Source organism: Chelonia mydas, chromosome 2, assembly GCF_015237465.2.
Source record: "Chelonia mydas isolate rCheMyd1 chromosome 2, rCheMyd1.pri.v2, whole genome shotgun sequence".
In the NCBI taxonomy this organism is placed as follows: Eukaryota; Metazoa; Chordata; order Testudines; family Cheloniidae; genus Chelonia; species Chelonia mydas.
The window spans coordinates 35652921-35669945 of record NC_057850.1 but is presented as its reverse complement, the minus strand read 5'-3'; the positions used below and the strand labels follow the sequence as shown (position 1 = coordinate 35669945).

The 17025-nt window shown below is 44.7% G+C and overlaps 1 protein-coding gene across 29 annotated transcripts in view; it reads left to right on the top strand.

Annotated features, from left to right (window-relative positions):
- Nucleotides 1–17025, top strand: part of RIMS2 (regulating synaptic membrane exocytosis 2) — a 728605-nt gene that overhangs the window by 176149 nt on the left and 535431 nt on the right. The gene's annotated exons all lie outside the window — the stretch shown is intronic.

The following is a 17025-nucleotide window of genomic DNA, read 5'->3' as shown; positions in this document are numbered from 1 at the left end:
TTTGTTTGTCATCCACAAGTCCTGGTGCACATATTATATTGAGCATAATGTTGAAAGAATGTTAAAAATTATGCATGCTACTAATATTTTGCTAGTTTGTTTTGTGAATACTAAACCTAAAGTATTCTCTTAAAATACTGATTTTATTCTAGCTATGTTTAGGAGAGGATGTGTAAGAGAATATGAATATGCCTGGACAACTTTAAGCATTTATTGAAAGGAATTAAATTTCATTTAAAAAAAATACAAACAACAAAATATCCTGGCTAAACTAAATCTACTTTTCCATGAAAGTGACTGTAAACATTCTAAAATCAACTGCTAATATAAAAGCTCTTGTCCTCTAGTGCTTAGCAATTAAATCTCTGTCACTTGCAGACTAAAAAGTTTTTTACAGTTTACATATGTCCAAATGGGGTACACATAGAACAAACACTCCCATTTAAATAAATGGGAGTTTTCTACCACTTTTCATTGGGAGCTGTTTCAGGCCTCACAGGTTATGTCTACACAGCAATGAAAAAACCCTCACTGTCCTATGTCAGCTGACTCAGGGTGATGGTCTTGGGCTATGGGACAGTTTAATTGCGGCATAGATGTTCGGGCTCAGGCTGGAGCCCGGGCTCTGGGAAATTCTCCCTTTGCAAGCTCCCAGATTTTGGGCTCCAGCCTGGGCCCAAACATTTACACAGCAAAGAATACCAGATTAAGGACAAACTGCTAATAAATGAGGCAGATCCAACACAAACTGGTGGTTATTCTTCCATAAGAATATACCAAGCCAGTTACAAAAGTAAACTTCTGTCTCACCACGCTGGTTAACAGGAAGTCCAAACTGTAGTCTCCTTTGGCATCCCAGCCCTTGTTTCACCACCCAGACACTACACTTGATGAGTGGTTATTTAATACCAATTTAATCAAACAAAGGTTCTTCTAATCCCAAGAGATCAGCCACACAGCCACGCCAATATATTACTCAGATTTTACCTAATAATTCTGTTGCCAATCCTTTAGTATCTAATATCTAAAGATTTATTTATATGTAACCCTTCTGCCAGGTGGAGCTGGCAGCAGTCAGGGCTAGGTTCAATATCTAGGGGTTCCTTTTCAACAATAAAACACAAAACTGGCTTGAGTTCCCACCCAGTAATCTGGGAAAATTACACACCACCCCTGGGTGCCTCTGAGAAGCAATTCTTCCCCACTCGCAAGCACAGAGTCTGAGTGTAGAAAAGAAACTTTTAATGAAAGGAGAGAAGTCACCTGACATTAATTAGGGAAAATGCCACAAACCAGATTCATAAACATAAAAACTGTGAGCAGGATGCCCACCCCAGAGTGCATGAAGCAGAGTCTTCTGCCTCATGTTCTTGAATTCTACAACCAAAAGTTTCTTTTCTGGGCCTCCCTCTGCTCCCTCATCATACCTCACTCAAAGTGGTTGTCCTTGGTCAGTGAGGACCCAGGGTTCAGAAGTGCATCTGTGTGAGTTCACCTCCAAGACAGGGAAGACGGCTCCTGGCTTGCTCTGTCATCTGAGCAGTTTTTCTGGCTGGCCACCTCACCAGTCCTGTTCCTTGCCACCTGGATGCCCTACCAGCCACTGTTCCTCACCGCCTCCCACTGGCTATTCCTGCCAGCTGACTGCTCACCACTTTCGCCGGCTGTTCCCGCCAGCTGACTGCTCGCCACTTTTGCCAGCCGCTCCCACCGGTCACTTTCTGCTGCCACCAGCTTCTCTGTTGTGACCTCTGTAGGTCAGTCCCTTAGTGGTTGTCAGCTCTTAGTGATTTTTAGCTCTCAGCAGGCTGGGCAGAAACACTGTCCCACCACAAGTGATTTCAGCACTTAAAATAACAAAAGGCTCCTAATGAAGCCTATTTAGCTCTATGTTTGAACAGTGGGGAAGAACAGGTTAAACCAGACTGGGGACCCTTAGGGAGAGTCCACATCTCCTGGCTGGGACACCTGTCCCCACGCCTCTCTGCTTTCACGGGGGTCTGGCATTTGAGTCCCTGGCTTAACTAGGTCCTTTCAGCTGAGGGTGACCACTACATTTGGGACAGGTTAAGCACAGTTCTGCCCCCTTTACTCAGACAATAAAGACAACATTGAAAACATTTCACTACCCTTGCATCCATACTAAAGTGCTTTGTAACCCAACGCCAACCAAAGTTGATCACTTGGGGCTACACAGCTCCTGTCTGCTAGATACCTACACAGAGTAGGTGTGTTTATGTAAATACGGTTTTCTCCTGAAGTCTCTCCTCCTCCCCAACTAGCTGTCAAAGGAGAGTTCAGTCAGACCCTGCTTACATCTAAGAGAAAAGAAAGAGGAGAGTGTTATGATGGTCAAGGAAAACAAATACATATACTCATTGCAAAGTTCTTGGATCAGGCTTATGATGGAATAAACTGCTGGCTTGTAAAGTCTCTTGTAACTTCCAAAAGATTGGAAGGTCCACAGTCAGTTGGTTGGAATGCTCCTTTTAGTGTAAGTCCAGAGATCAGATCAGGAAAGAGGCAAAATGGAGATGCTTCCAGGACATTTTATATGTTCTACCATGTGGAGGGAATTCTCTTGGTTTTAGTTTGTGGAAAATTACAGGCACAAGGTGGAATCCAGGCTCACCTGAACAGGTCACATGGCCTTGCATGCTTTGATGAGTCATAGGAGCTGCATATTTTGGCTAAAACGTCCATCAGGCAGGGACAGGCTTCTTCTATGGTCTATTGTGCGAGCTAAATGTCCTTTAATGGGCAGTCAACTTGAATAGTCCATTCACTATGTGCTGGTCAGACTGGATGTAAATTACCTTGTGGGCATTACCCCAGAAGCACACACATTTGAATTACTGGTACATAGTCAATATTCATAACTTTAGATACAAAGATGATACACGCATACAAACAGGATAATCATATTTGATAGATTATAACTTTTCCATTGACACCTTAAATGATCTACTTCGTACAAGATTTGTTGCAATTGACTAACAGTGGCAATATTAATGATATAATGGGTCATGTTTCAATCATACAGTGTCACACAGCCCAAGCCCTGTGATCCCAAGTCAGCTGACTCAGGACAGCCACAGGTTTTTAATTGCTGTGACAAACTGTATTTTAGTGTGGTTTAGAAATACATTTCTTCAAACAGAGTCCATGTGGCACATGATCACTTTTGTTTATTATTTATGTAGCACCCAAGGTGTGCTAGGTATGTAACAGATCAATAAAAGAAACTGTCCGCCACCCCAAAGAGCTTAGAATCTAAGAGTGGTCTTGAAAGTACTTACACATAAGTAGTATCATTGTGGTCAACAGAACCACTCGTCTCTATAAAGGTACTTTTGTCTATATGTTTACAGTATCAAGCTCTAAATTTAGTAAGATAGTAAGCCCTCAGTTAAACAATGCAGTGAAGGGAAAACACAAATACCTGGATTTATGATGTATGTATTATGTTGGTTACATTTCTTGGGGCGGGTGGGGGTGCAAATCTTGGGAGCTATTAGTGTTTAGATTACCTTTTAATGGTTAATAATTGCATCTCAGATTGCTTTAGGTAGTACCCAGTTCTACTGATTTAGAATTGCATGTTCAGTAATAACGAAGATAGAGAGCCGAATACATACTGTGACAGGGTCAGGCCAGATGGCTACAAGAGAGTGATCCTATTGGGATCCAGGAAGTGGGTGGGCAAAGCCCACCCACTGCTAAAGGATTCCCCCCTCCCAGCCTAAGAGGGGGGTCCACAGGACCTGAAAACCAAATAAGTACGGGGACAACTAATGAAATAACAGGGACAGGAGTGCAGTCAAAGGGTCAAATGAAGGGAACCAGACTTGGACACCGAGCAGAGAACCCCGGACAGCGCCCACTGCTCCTCACAGGCATCAAGGGAGTCAGTGGCCCCCGCCCAGAGGAACTCTGCCTGGATACGGGAATGGACAGAAAATCGGAAATAGGCCCCATAGTCACAGGATACTCCATCGGCCAACCTCCTCACCCTGGTTTTATAGATGATCACTTTAGCCAGGACCAGGAGGAGGTTGACCAGGAGGTCCCGTGACTTTGTGGGGCCATGGATAGGGAGTGCATAAATAAGAAGGTGAGGGGAAAAGTGCAACCAAAAGCGTAACAAAATATTTGTGAGGAGCTGGAATAGGGGCTGCAGCCTGGCACACTCCAAGTATATGTGTGCCAGGGTTTCCCTCACACCGCAAAAGGGGCAGGTGTCTGGGATGGGGTGAACTGTGCCAAGTATATGCCCGTGCTCATGGGTCCATGAAGGAGCTGCCAACTGATATCCCTGGCGGGCCTCGGCTAATGGTTGAACACTGACCATATGGCTGAGCAATGTGGATCAGGAAACCCCTCCCATAGTTTAATCTGCAGCATTCAGATCCATGCAGAGATGAGAAGCAGAGAAACATTCTACCATGCCTTGTGCCATAGGGATCCTGTCAGTTAGGACAGGATTTCAAGAGGAGGGCTGGGGCACTGGTCAGCATGCAATGTGTGTAGAAGTTAGCTGCCAGTCAATGTATGCTGTTGATGGGAGCATATGCAGCAGTTTAGATGGGAGCTGCACATAGCCTCTGACTGTCAGAATATGGTGCCCATTCTGTTATTGAACATGTATGGTTGGGATTTAGTTAGATGCACCTAGTAAGGCACTCACATACATTAGAGGATTCCTTCTTTGCTGTTCATGTGGAGGGAAGAGGCTTTCTATGCACTCCTATTTTCTTTTCTTACAGCACTCCTGCTTAAACCATTGTTTCCACATATTGTGTACTTCATGTGTACATTTCTGCTGATGTTGATGATGATGATGATGGTATAGTGAGAACAAATTAAAAAGCAAAAACAAATCCCAGGCATGCCTCAGTCTTGCATAATTGGATATAGCAAAATATGTTTGCCAAATGGAGGACCAAATCTGTAAGGAAAGAAATAATCTATTCTTCTTTAAGGGATGGTCCCTATATGGATTCCAAGATAGGTGCGCTTGCACTGGAGCTGGAAGGTTTTAGTAGCTGTGTCTGTTGACCCACATGTGAGCCATGTGTCCCCTCATGTTTGCAGCTCAGGTTATAAAAGGTTTTGTGGGTCAACGCCTCTCCAGTTCCTTCTTACCACTGCATGGCTTGAGTTGGAACCCCTGTTCCTTCACGCTGTTAGCTTAGCTAAGTGAGTGAATTTGTCCGTTCTTCCTTTCTTGTATATAGTTATAGTAGTTTCTTGTTTTGTAGTTTGTTTTTAGAGTTCTATTTAGTTAGGTTCTTCAAGGAATGTCCCTATGGGTGCTCCACTGTAGTGCGGTAGTGCCCCTGCACCTGGGATTGGGGATCTTTGATTGCACTGCCTGTTGGGCTGCACATGTGCGTCTCCCCGTCTCTCACTGTGAGCTGTGGCTGTATAGCGCTGTGTGGTCCAACCATCCTCAGTTCCTTCTCAAGCACCCTTGGCTGGGGATGGAATCCCTAGCAGAGGCCTTCATACATCTGTAGTGATATTAATGCTTCTGTTGCAAGTTCTTAGTAAGCACGTGTTTCCTTTATTTTTTTCTTCCCTTTACCCCTTCTCTCTCAATTTTTTTCCTTTTGCTGTTTCCTCCCTGTTACTCTTTAGATTATCATAGGTTTCCTTTTCTATGCTCTTTTCTACTGAGAAGTTCTCCCTACTTGGGGATATGCCAAGTACATTGCGCTCACTTGGCATCTATACACCAGAACCAAAGAAAAGACAGGGTAGATATCAACCTACTTCGAGATCTCGACCTTCCTCTTCCTCCCCTCAATGGCATTATGTTCCACAATGCAGGTGACAGAGACCTCTTCTTAAACCTCCCCATCCCACTTCACGGATCCTTCTTACAAGCACCTTCTATGAGAAGAAATAAAGCACCTTCTGCAACTGGGAGCTGTAGAACTAGACCCATTCTAACACAGAGGGAAAGGCTTTTATTCCCATTATTTTGTAATCCAGAGGAAAAAATCTGGTGGGTGGAGACCTATCCGAGACTTGAGGAACCTCCAAAAAGTTTGTCAAACTACAACAGTTCAAGATGGTCACACTATCAACAGTAATCCCAGCTCTGGAATAGGGGGACTGGTTCTCAGCCCTCGACCTCCAAGACATGTACTTTCAAATGATCATACACCCTTCCCACAGGAAGTTCCTCAGATTTGACCTGGGGTCTGACCATTATCAATACAAGGTACAACCCTTTGGCCCCTCTACAGCACCCAAGGTATTTTCCAAAGTCCTGGCAGAGATTGCAGTGCAGCTCTGCAAACAAGGGATTATAATATTCCCATACCTAAAAGACTGCCCCATCATGGCTCCATCCAGAGTCGATGTGCTCAAAGCCATAACAAAAATTTTGGACCTTTTCTGGAAACTCGGCCTCCAGATAAACATACAAAAATCAATGCTGACACCAGTCCAACAACTAGAGTTTATTGAGGCCCCCAACTAGATGCTATAGAGGCCATAAATTTCTTCCCAACTCAGATTCTTTACAGTAGTCAGTTTCATCTCCACTGTAAGGACCAGCCCACAGATCTCATAAGAACTTGCCTACAGTTTCTCACTTATATGGCAGCAACCACATTTGTGATAAAACATGCCAGATTACATATGCACTGTCTCCAGGGATGGCCATGAACAGTATCCGTACCCCACAGACACAGCTTGAACAAACTTCTCTCAGTACCACTCAAGGTCAAGCAATCATTAGAATGGTGGACACAACCCCAGAATGTCTGCATGGGGATTCCCTTCCTCCAGCCACCACCGTCCTTGATACTGATGACTGATGCCTCGCTACTCAGTTAGGGAGCACACTTACAGATCCACATGTTACAGGGCAAGTGGTCCCCATCGGAATCCGTGTTGCACATCAGCTTCCTAGAATTATGTTCAGTCTGCAATGCATGCCTTCACTTTCTACCAATAATCAGACAAAAGACGATAAGAATAATGATGGACAACATTGCTTGCTTGTTTTAGATCGACAAGGGGGAGCGCTAAAATTGTGGAACTGATGCATCCAACAGGACATCAACATCTATGCCAGCATACCTATCTGGACACCTGTACACCACGGCAGACTTACTGAGCAGGAGGTTCTCACAAGAACATGAGTGGGAGATAGACTCAAGAACCCTACAGCACATATTCAACTGCTGGGGATTCCCGAACATAGATCTGTTCGCCACACCCGAAAACACCAAATCCCCACAATTTTGCTCAAGAGCAGGTCTGGGTCACCAATATCTGGGGGACTCCTTCCTTGTTACATGGGATGCACCCCTCCTCTACACCTCTCCCCCCTTTCACCTACTATTCAAAATGATTCACAAGATACAATTGGAATGAGCCAGAGTAATTCTCATAGCCCCAAAATGGCCATGACAGGTAGAGCGTCCTTACCTCTTGTGCATGACAGTCTGTCCACTGACCACGCTTCAGTTGACGCCACACCTCCTCTTGCTGGATGCAGGCCAAGTTTTCAATCTGAATCTAAAACTTCTCCATCTTAAGGCCTGCCTCCTTCATGGTTCCAGGATCCGGAGATGACCTGTTCAAAAGAGGTAAAGGAGATTCTTTTAAATAGCAGATGTTCAGCAACATGCTATCATAAGTGAAAAAGATTCCGGACTTGGTACGACACCAAATGTGTCTCAGCAATGAACGCTCCTTTGCCACTCATTCTGGATTACATTCTAGAGCTCAGAAGATCAGGGCTATCATAAGCTAGGATCGCATACTTCCGGTCGCCATTACTGCATTCCACTCCAAGATAGAAGGTCATTTGGTATTTAACCACCCAATTACAAAAAGGTTCCTTAAGGGCCTTCAAAACGTTTACTCTGAAGTATTAGACCCCATCCCACCTTGGGATCTCAGCCTAATTTTACACTGTCTCCCCAGCCCCCTGTTTGAACCTATGGCAACCTGCTGCTACACGCATCTATCATTGAAAGCGGCCTCTCATAGCTATCACATCTCCTTGGAGGGTAGGAGAAATAGGTGTCCTCATGGTGTATCCCCCATTCACAATTTTCTACAAAGATAAGGTCATGTTACAAATAGGGCCATCAAACGTTAAAAAAAAATTGCGATTAATTTCAGTTTTACTTGCACTGTTAAACAATAGAATGCCATTTATTTAAATATTTTTGTATGTTTTCTATATTTTCAAATATATTGATTTCAATTACAACACAATACAAAGTATACAGTGCTCACTTTATATTATTATTTTTGATTACAAATATTTACACTGTAAAAAAGATAAATAATCTCTTTATCATGAAAGTGCATCCTACAAATGTAAAATTTTTTTTTACATAATTGCACTCAAAAATAGGACATGCTTCCATGCTGATGACACCCGTTTTAAAAAATTAGTTAATTTAAATTTGTGACTGAACTCTTGGGGGGAGAATTGTATGTCTCCTGCTCTACGGTTTTACCTGCATTCTGCCATATATTTTGTGTGATGGCAGTCTCAGATGACAACTCACATGTTCATTTAAAAAAACCCTTTCACTACAGATTTGATAAGACACAGAAGGTACCAATGTGAGATTTCTAAAGATAGCTACAGCACTCAACCCAAAGTTTAAGAATTTGAAGTGCCTTCCAAAATCTGAGAAGGATGAGGTGTGGAACTTTCTGTCAGAAGTCTTAAAAGAGCAAAACTCGGATGCAGAAACTACAGAACCCAAACCACCAAAAAAGAAAATAAACTTTCTGTTAGTGGCATCTGACTCTGCACTGCTTTGAATAGTTATTGAGCAGAACCCATCGTCAGCATGGAAGCAGGTCCTCTGGAATGGTGGCCGAAGCATTAAGGGGCATATGAATGTTTAGCATATCTGGCACATAAATACCTTGCAACGTTGGATGCAAAAGTGTCATGTGAATGCTTGTTCCCACTTTCAGGTGACATGTAAATAAGAAGCGGGCAGCATTATCTCCCGTAAATGTAAGCAAACTGTTTGTCTTAGCGATTGGCTGAAGAAGAAGTAGGACTGAGTGGACATGTAGGCTCTAAAGTTTTACATTGTTTGTTTTTGAGTGCAGTTATGTTAATTCTATATTTGTAAGTTGCACTTTCACAATGAGGATTGTACTCTAGTGTTTGTATGAGGTGAGCTGAAAAATACTCTTTTTTTAATGCAAATATTTGTAATAAAAATAATATAAAGTGAGCAATGTACCTTTTGTATTCCATGTTGTAATTGAAATCAATTTATTTGAAAATGTAGAAAAACGTCCAAAATATTTATAAATTTAAATTAATATTCTATTATTGTTTAACAGTGCATTTAAAACTGCAAGTAATAGCAATTAATTTTTTTAACTGAGTTAATTTGTTTTGAGTTAATCGCTTGAGTTAACTTTGATTAATTGACAGCCCTAGTTATAATCACACCCAAAGTTCTTACTCCAGATACTGTCCTCTTTCCATCTAAAGCAACCTATTCACATAAGAACATAAGAACGGCGCTACTGGGTCAGACCAAAGGTCCATCTAGCCCAGTATCCTGTCTTCTGACAGTGGCCCGTGCCAGGTGCCCCAGAGGGAATGAACAGAACAGGTAATCATCAAGTGATCCATCCCCTGTCGCTCATTCTCAGCTTCTGGCAAACAGAGGCTAGGGACACCATTCCTGCCCATCCTGGCTAATAGCCATTGATGGACCTATCCTCCATGAATTTATCTAGTTCTTTTTTGAACCCTGTTATGGTCTTGGCCATCACAACATCCTCTGGCAAGGAGTTTCACAGGTTGACCGTGCATTGTGTGAAGAAATGCTTCCTTTTATTAGTTTTAAACCTGCTGTCTATTAATTTCATTTGGTGACCCCTAGTTCTTTTGTTATGAGCAGTAGAAAATGACACTTCCTTATCTACTTTCTCTACACCAGTCATGATTTTATAGACGTCAATCATAACTCCCCTTTGCTGTTTCTTTTCCAAGCTGAAAAGTCCCAGTCTTATTAATCTCTCCTCATACGTTCCATACCCCTAATAATTTTTGTTGCCCTTTTCTGAACCTTTTCCAATTCCAATATATCTTTTTTTGAGATGCGGCAACCACATCTGCACACAGTTTTCAAGAAGTGGGTGTACTGTGGATTTACATAGAGGCAATATAATATTTTCTGTCCTATTATCTATCTCTTAATTGTTCCCAGCATTCTGTTCACTTTTTTGACTGCCACTGCACATTGAGTGCATTTTTTCAGAGAACTATCCACAATGACTTCAAGATCTTTCTTGAGTGGTAACAGCTAATTTAGACCCCATCATTTTGTATGTATAGTTGGGATTATGCTTTCTAATGTGCATTACTTCGCATTTATCAACATTAAATTTCATCTGCTATTTTGTTGCCCAGTCACACAGTTTTGAGAGATCCTTTTGTAGCTCTTCACATTCACTTTCCCTCCTTCTTCCCCAAACCACATGACAACCAGGATGAGGCCACACTACACACCTAAGATATTAGACAACCACAAGCCTTTTACATTGACAGAACCCAATTGTTCAGACAGTCACAATGCTTATTCCTCTCTGTTGCCAAAAGATCAAAGGGATCAACTGTATCCAAACAACATATTTCTAAATGGATCTCAGAGTGCATCCACCTTTGCTACTGATGAAACAAACTTCAGCCCCCACCTGGAATTCAGAGGCATTCCACTTGATCACTGTCCATCTTGATAGCTTTTCCGAATAATATACCTATTGTCAAGGTTCCTCCCCCACTCTGAACTCTAGGGTACAGATGTGGGGACCTGCATGAAAAACCTCCTAAGCTTATCTTTACCAGCTTAGGTCAAAACTTCCCCAAGGTACAAAATATTCCACCCTTTGTCCTTGGATTGGCCGCTACCACCACCAAACTAATACTGGTTACTGGGGAAGAGTTGTTTGGACACGTCTTTCCCCCCAAAATACTTCCCAAAACCTTGCACCCCACTTCCTGGACAAGGTTTGGTAAAAAACCTCACCAATTTGCCTAGGTGACTACAGACCCAGACCCTTGGATCTTAAGAACAATGAACAATCCTCCCAACACTTGCACCCCCCCCCCTTTCCTGGGAAATGTTGGATAAAAAGCCTCACCAATTTGCATAGGTGACCACAGACCCAAACCCTTGGATCTGAGAACAATGAAAAAGCATTCAGTTTTTTTACAAGAAGACTTTTAATAAAAATAGAAGTAAATAGAGATAAGAAATCCCCCCTGTAAAATCAGGATGGTAGATACCTTACAGGGTAATTAGATTCAAAACATAGAGAACCCCTCTAGGCAAAACCTTAAGTTACAAAAAAGATACACAGACAGAAATAGTTATTCTATTCAGCACAATTCTTTTCTCAGCCATTTAAAGAAATCATAATCTAACACGTACCTAGCTAGATTACTTACTAAAAGTCCTAAGACTCCATTCCTGTTCTATCCCTGACAAAAGCAGCATATAGCCAGACAGAGACCCTTTGTTTCTCTCCCTCCTCCCAGCTTTTGAAAGTATCTTGTCTCCTCATTGGTCATTTTGGTCAGTTGCCAGTGAGGTTACCTTTAGCTTCTTAACCCTTTACAGGTGAGAGGAGTTTTCCTCTGGCCAGGAGGGATTTTAAAGGGGTTTACCCTTCCCTTTATATTTATGACATGCCCCCCAAATCTCAGCTAGGGTAAAACACTGGCTGGGATTTCTTCCTGGAGCTCTAGGAAAAACAGAGTTAATAAGACACATGCATCTCTAAATATACTACCAAGTACATAAAGACTAACAATATTTTCCACATCTCAAGGACGATTTTAACCAGTTGATTCTGGGAAACTTTCACGGGAGAGTGCATCAGCCACTTTGTTAGAAGCTCCTGAGATGTGTTGGATGTCGAAATCAAAATCTTGGAGAGCTAAACTCCACCGAAGAAGTTTTTTGTTATTTTCTTTGACGGTGTGAAGCCACTTCAGTGCAGCATGGTCGGTTTGCAGGTGGAAACGCCGTCCCCAAACATATGGACATAGCTTTTCCAGAGCGTAGACAATGGCGTAACATTCTTTTTCAGTGACTGACCAGTTGCTTTCCCTCTCAGACAGTTTTTTGCTGAGAAACACTACAGGGTGGAATTCTTGATCAGGTCCTTTCTGCATTAAAACTGCTCCCACACCACGCTCGGACGCATCTGTGGTTACTAGGAACGGTTTGTCAAAGTCTGGGGCCCTTAGTACAGGGTCAGACATGAGTGTCGCTTTAAGCTTGTTAAAGGCCTTCTGACACTTTTCGGTCCACTGAACAGCATTTGGCTGTTTCTTTTTGGTTAGGTCTGTCAGTGGGGCGGCGATTTGGCTGTAGTGCGGTACAAATCGTCTGTAATAACCGGCCAAGCCTAAGAAGGATTGAACCTGTTTCTTTGACTTTGGGACAGGCCACTTTTGGATGGCATCCACTTTGGCCTGTAGGGGGCTGATAGTTCCTTGACCCACCTGGTGTCCAAGGTAAGTCACTCTGTTTAGGCCTATTTGACACTTCTTAGCCTTAACAGTTAGTCCTGCCTCCCTTATGTGCTCAAGGACTTTTTGTAGATGTTCCAGGTGGTCTGCCCAGGAATCCGAAAATATGGCCACATCGTCAAGGTAGGCAACTGCATATTCTCCTAATCCCGCTAGGAGACCATCTACAAGTCTTTGGAAGGTGGCGGGTGCATTTTGCAGCCCGAAAGGGAGTACATTAAATTCAGACAGCCCGAGATGTGTGGTGAAGGCTGACCTTTCCTTGGCAGATTCATCTAGCGGTACCTGCCAGTACCCCTTGGTTAAGTCCAAGGTAGAGATGAACTGGGCCCGTCCCAGTTTCTCTAATAGTTCATCTGTGCGTGGCATTGGATAGTTGTCTGGGCGAGTTACAGCATTTAGCTTACGGTAGTCCACGCAAAAACGTATTTCCCCATCTGGTTTGGGAACTAGAACCACTGGAGATGCCCTTGCACTTTCAGAGGGGCGGATTACACCCATCTGTAACATATCCTGGATCTCCCGTTCTATAGCAGTTTTAGCTTGAGGAGACACCCGGTAAGGTTGGACCCTAATTGGGTGAGCATTACTTGTGTCAATGGAGTGGTATGCCCGTTCAGTCAGTCCTGTGGTGGCTGAGAACGTTGGCGCGTAGCTAGTGCACAGCTCCTGGATCTGCTGTCGCTGCATACGCCCAAGGGTCATGGAGAGGTTCACCTCTTCCACACCACCAGCACATTTCCCTTCGTAGTAGACACCTTCAGGCCACTCAGCGTCGTCTCCTCCCTGGGCTGTAAACTGACAAACCTTTAATTCTCTGGAATAAAAGGGCTTTAGAGAATTAATATGGTACACCTTAGGCTTTCGGTTGGAGGTGGGGAATGCTATGAGATAATTAACAGCTCCCAGGCGCTCCTGGACCGTGAATGGCCCTTCCCACGATGCTTTCATTTTATGGGCCTGGAGCGCCTTTAAGACCATGACCTGGTCCCCTACTTTGAAGGAACGCTCTCTGGCATGTTTATCATACCAGGCTTTTTGCTCTTTTTGAGCATCCTGTAAGTTTTCTTTAGCAAGGGCTAAAGACGTTCGGAGGGTGTTTTGTAGGTTGGTTACAAAGTCCAGAATGTTAGTTCCTGGAGAAGGTGTAAATCCCTCCCATTGCTGCTTCACCAACTGCAATGGCCCCTTAACCTCACGGCCATATACAAGTTCAAATGGGGAAAACCCTAAACTGGGGTGTGGTACAGCTCTGTAGGCAAAGAGCAACTGCTGCAACACTAGGTCCCAATCATTGGAGTGCTCATTTACGAATTTACGTATCATGGCCCCCAAAGTTCCATTAAACTTCTCCACCATGCCATTTGTTTGATGGTGGTAAGGAGTGGCAACCAAGTGATTTACCCCATGAGCTTCCCAAAGGTTTTTCATAGTTCCTGCCAGGAAATTAGTCCCTGCATCTGTGAGGATGTCGAAGGGCCAACCTACCCTGGCAAAAATGTCTGCTAGTGCCTGGCACAAACTTTTAGCCCTGGTGTTGCTTAGAGCTACTGCTTCCGGCCATCGGGTGGCAAAATCCATGAAAGTCAGTATGTACTGCTTTCCCCTGGGTGTCTTTTTCGGAAAAGGATCCAGAATATCCACAGCTACTCGCTGAAATGGAACCTCAATGATGGGGAGTGGCTGGAGAGGGGCTTTGACCTGGTCTTGGGGTTTTCCCACTCTTTGGCACACCTCACAAGACTGGACATAGGTAGAAACATCCTTGCCCATTCCCTCCTAGTGGAATGACCACCCCAAATGGTCTTTGGTCCTGTTCACCCCAGCATGGCCACTAGGGTGATCATGGGCTAAGCTCAAGAGCTTGGCCCGGTATTTAGTTGGAACTACCAACTGTCTCTGAGGATGCCAGTCTTCCTGGTGTCCACCAGAAAGAGTTTCCTTGTATAAAAGTCCTCTTTCTACAACAAACCTGGATCGAGTAGGAGAGCTGAGAGGCGGTGGGTTGCTCCGTGCCGCCGTCCAAGCTCTCTGGAGGCTTTCATCTGCTTCCTATTCTGTCTGGAAGTGTTCCCTTGATGCTGGAGACATCAGTTCCTCATTGGATTGTGGACCTAGGCTTGGTCCCTCTGGAAGCGATGTAGGGGATGGAGCTGTTTCTGTTGACTGTGAACTGCTCTCCGCTGGTGCACTATGTTGGGATTCAGGCTCCGGCTGAGCCTCTTGTGTCGGGTTATCGGCTGCTGTCAGTTCAGGGTCGGTGGGGCCCTCTGGTGTTGAGGTTGCAAGTACTGGATTCAGTGCTGACAATGGGTCTGGTGTTGGTTGTTCGGCTGGTTCCGGTTCTGGGACTGGTTCAGTCTGGGTCTCTGGGACTGGATCCACTACTGCTGTTGCAGACATTGTCCTGGGGTCCGGGTCCATTACCTCTGACCGGGTCCTGATAGAAGTTTCTGGAACAGAGCTAGGCCTCACGGCTTGTTTAGCCTGGCTGCGGGTGACCATTCCCACCCTCTTGGCCTGCTTCACATGATTGGCCAAATCTTCCCCCAACAGCATGGGGATGGGATAATCATCATAGACTGCAAAAGTCCACATTCCTGACCAGCCCTTGTACTGGACAGGCAACTTGGCTGTAGGCAAATCGAAAGAGTTGGACTTGAAGGGTTGAATCGTCACTTGGATCTCTGGGTTGATTAAATTGGGGTCCACTAAGGAAGCATGGATAGCTGACACTTGTGCTCCGGTGTCCCTCCACGCGGTGACCTTCTTCCCGCCCACACTCACAGTTTCCCTCCGCTCCAAGGGTATCTGGGAGTTATCTGGGCCTGCGGACCTCTGGTGTGATTCTGGTGCAATGAACTGTAATCTGTTGGGGTTCTTGGGGCAGTTGGCCTTTGCATGCCCCAGCTCGTTACATTTAAAACATCGTCCAGCTGATGGGTCACTGGGGCGAGGTGGGTTGCTGGAGAATGGGGTGGTGGGACGATAAGGTGTCTGGAGGGCTCTTTGGGAGGTAGGTGGGGCCTTGGGCGGCTCCCGGTAATAGGGTGTGGTCTGGGGTTGTCCCTTCTGGTCTCCGCTCCAACTGCGACCAGTTTTCTTCTTCTCTGCCACCTCCACCCATCTGACTCCAATCTCTCCTGCCTCAATTACAGTTTTGGGCTTCCCATCTAGGATGTATCTTTCTATTTCTTCAGGAACACCCTCTAAGAATTGTTCCATTTGCATTAGGAAGGGCAAATTTACTGGAGATTCAACACTTGCTCCTGATATCCAGGCATCCCAATATTTCACAATGTGGTAGGCATGTCGGGTAAATGACACGTCTGGTTTCCACCTTAGGGCTCTGAACCTCCGATGAGAATGCTCGGGTGTTATCCCCATTCTGACTCTCGCCTTGGATTTAAACAGTTCATACTTGTTCATGTGTTCTTTAGGCATTTCAGCTGCCACCTCAGCTAAGGGTCCACTGAGCTGCGGCCTCAGCTCTACCATGTATTGGTCAGTAGAGATGTTGTACCCAAGGCAGGCCCTTTCGAAGTTTTCTAGGAAGGCCTCAGTATCATCGCCTGCCTTGTAGATCTACATGATCTTCAACAGAGATGAAAGTTTCCCTGCGTCTCCACCCTAAATTCCCCCCAAGGTGGTGTCAGAGTTCCACTTGAATCAGTGTATTCTCCTCCCAGTCTTCTACCCCAAACATCACAGCTCCATCATGGACAAGTCCTTGACATCTGCCGTATCCTGGTGTTCTATCTCCTTTCATGACTTGCTATGGCTCTTTGTCTCCATTGTTGACTGTTGTAACCAGCACGCCCTCTCCTCCCAGTGCATTTCCGAATGGTCTCTGGGTGCATTCGTGAATGCTACACCCTTTCCAACCTCATGCCAACTGACGACATCATGTCACACTCCACCCAGGCTCAAGCAGCCACATCATCATCCCTAGCTGATGTCCCCTGGCAGGACATTTGTCATACCACGATGTGGTGCTTCATACACACTTTCACTACGCACTAAAGTATCACCCATGCAATGACTGCACACATCGCTATGGGCCATGCTGTGCTACAGATTGTGCTCCCGAGCACATCCTCGCACCCACCTCCACATTGATCACTGCTCGCTACTCACCCGCATTGGAATCCTTAGAGGTACCATCCCTCAAAGAAGAAGAGGAGGTTACGTACCTGTAACTGGAGGTTCTTCGATATGTGTGGTCCCTATTTGGATTCCAATATCCGTCCTCCATCCGCCTTTGCTGCAGCTTCTGCTACTTAGCAGTAAGAGGGATCTGGAGAGGCATCCATCTGCAAGGCCTATTATAACCTTGGCTCCAAGCATGAGGGGATACATGGACAAAACCTTCTGGCTCTGGCACATGGCACTCATGCACACCCACGCTGGAATCCAATTAGGGACCACACTTCACAAAGAACCTCCAATTATAGGCAACTAACCTCCTCTTT